Here is a 2,945-nt window from a genome sequence, read left to right as displayed (position 1 = left end):
TGTCTTTCCCTCTCCCTTCCTCTCTGAAATCAATAAAAATATACTTTAAAAAATAAATAAATGTTTACTGAAGATAGGAAAGTAAGATAAGCCTAACCATTTCCTTTAAACCAGTATGCAACCATTCACAGTCTGCCTCTGAAACTGGCAGGAAAAGAATATAAGATTGTTCTTAAGGAGAAAAAATAAAGGAAATAATCAAACCTTGTCCTAAGGTTTTAGACAAAATTGAGAGCCCCCTCTCTGAACCAACCAGAGAAATACAAATAAGAAACAACAGTAACAGTCTTCCTTAGCTTGGACTCTAGGAAAGAAGAGACTGCACCCTAGGACACATAGTAACAAAAGAAGCCAAAACTTTAACAAATGGAGCTACCTGCTCACATTTAACTTCTTGAATCTTAAACTTCGCTTTTCTTAAAACACTGAATGGAAATTACATAAAACTTTCCCACTAGGACTCAGTTTAGACCACAGACATGGCAGTCAAGTAGCAATCATAATTTTAAAAGCAAAAGACAATAAATATAATTTAAGAAAACACAGGTATTTGCTCTTCTCTTTCAGAAAACCCCAGGAAAAATCTTTAACTTGCATACTTACTAACTTTGCTTTCTATAAATTCAGTACAAAAACTCAATTTTTAATAGTTCACTCTTCAACAAGATTGCAATAAAATCTCTTTACCAAGCTTCATGAGCATATTTTCAAATGATTTAACACTTAACATTGTGCATATACATGATTTATGGAGTGCACATCTGCTGTCCTGGATCCGGTCCTGTCTGCCAGAATTGCACAGACCCAATTATCTCATGAGCCACAAGAGGGAGCCACGGGCACAACTATCTTTCTAAGAAGGAGGTTCAAGTATTTGAGAAAATCGCAGAAGGGCATTGTATGTGTGCTGTTTCCTAATATATTTATGTTTTAGATGAGATGGGGATGGTCAAAGTCATATGAAAACTGAACTGAAATGCAATAAAAGGTCATGTAAACATACAACCAACTAGATCTTATTTTATAATAAATCAAATATTTATTAAGTTCAAATGATGGATGTGGCACTAAAACCAATATTATACTCCCTACACTCACTCTTTCTGTTTATCCAATCTTTATTAACAGACCTCATGGCCTTGTTCCTATTCTAAATCTCTCTCTAAAGTTCTGAAGACTTCGTTTAGTGCTTCCTCATTTATTTTACCAATGTACCAATATCTAATATACAATTACTGATATCCAACAAACACAGCATACCACCCTGTCTTCAAAGAATCCATAGTATACCTAGGGAGATACAGCACATGTTCATGAAAATATACTAAAATATAACAGCAAACATCATCACTGCCACACTAGTACTGTCAACAGTTTCATGGAGGAGTAATTAATTCTAACTTTAACTTAAATTGGCCTAAGAAGGCTTCAAGTAGGAAATGGAGATAAAAATAAATAAATATATAAATATGATTTTATTAGGTAGGGAAAAGAAGCAAAGCATTGTGTGTGAGGAAATGGGAAGAAAAACCTAGACGGCGGGGCAAAGTGAAGACACACACCACCTGCCTGAAATGAAAGACTGAGTCACTACTGTAGCAAAGCTGCTGCACCGCTTCATCTGCATAATGCAATAGACACAAAACTGTTCCCTGTGCTTTCCTTCTTATCTTTCCTCTTATAATCTGAATAATCCTAAAACATAGTTTCTCTCCTCTTAAAATCCTTCAGTGTTCTTGCTAGCACAAGAGATTCTCAGACTCTTAATCTTTAAGGTGTGACATAAATTTCCAAGAGGAGATGCAGGGGGATCTTAAGGAGTAAAGCAGAGTGCCAGAGATAGCAGGGCAGATGTATAATATTCATAAAAATTTAAAACATGTAATTAGTGATACTAGCTGTTTAAAGATTTCTCCACCCCACCTCACCCCCACAAATATGCCTTTTACATAGAAAAAAGACTAACTTATTTTTATGACTAGATTAATACACATTTAGTTTTTTTCAAGCTCTGAAACTATCAATATAAAGTAAATTTACAAATAAACTTTTAATATACATAATGTATAGTTCTAACATATTATGAATAGCACTGTTAATTTAGCGGTTAACTATTTCATTTGCTTATACTAGTACTAGAGGCCCGGTGCACAGGATTTGTGCACTGTTGGAGGGCATGGCTTGTGGGGATCGTCTGCTGTGGGAGCAGCTGCTTATCCCGGTCAGCCAAGCAGCTGTGGACTTGCCTTCTGAGCGGCTGCTCCCACTGGGGGAGCGCATTGAACACCAGGGGGAAGCTCCTGCGTTGAGTGTCTGCCCCCTGGTGGTCAGTGTGCATTATAGCAACTGGTGGACTGGTTGATCTGGTCATTCCGCCATTTGGTCACTGGGCTTTTATTATATAGGATAGCTATAACTTGTATCCTAGTGAAGACATTCAAAGCATCATTCTTATTCAGTTGACTCATGCTTTTCAAAGCTATATCTACTTTCTTAAAGATTTAATAATTAACCAAATACCTATTTAAAAAACATAAGTAACAATAAAATTCAATGGACAAAATTCATAATTCCCATTTGACTATAACAGCAGTTGCTAACTACAGCTATGTCACAGACAGAACACACTGTTGATCACGCTGAATTCCTATGGGTTAGATGTAATTTTACTCCTTCATCTCTTCCTGAAGAGTGTTTTAAAATTCAAGTAAATGAAGATATTTTTTGAGTGATGCCGTATTTTTTTTAAAAACTAAGTCATTCCCAAATGACACTTTAACAATGTAATCTAATAAAAGAGAAACATGGTAATTGGCGTACGACCACTACCCTTCCCATTGGCTAATCGGGGAGATATGCAAATTAACTGCCAGCCAAGATGGCAGCCGGCAGCCAGGCAGCTTGAAACTAACATGAGGCTTGCTTGCTTCAGTGACGGAGGAAAC

The 2,945-nt window shown here is 36.4% G+C and overlaps 1 protein-coding gene across 1 annotated transcript in view; it reads right to left on the bottom strand.

Moving 5' to 3' along the window:
* Positions 1 to 2,945, bottom strand: part of BMP2K (BMP2 inducible kinase) — a 104,168-nt gene that overhangs the window by 43,883 nt on the left and 57,340 nt on the right. The gene's annotated exons all lie outside the window — the stretch shown is intronic.

Source organism: Myotis davidii, unplaced genomic scaffold (assembly GCF_000327345.1).
Source record: "Myotis davidii unplaced genomic scaffold, ASM32734v1 scaffold449, whole genome shotgun sequence".
In the NCBI taxonomy this organism is placed as follows: Eukaryota; Metazoa; Chordata; class Mammalia; order Chiroptera; family Vespertilionidae; genus Myotis; species Myotis davidii.
This window is presented reverse-complemented; position numbering and strand designations above follow the sequence as displayed.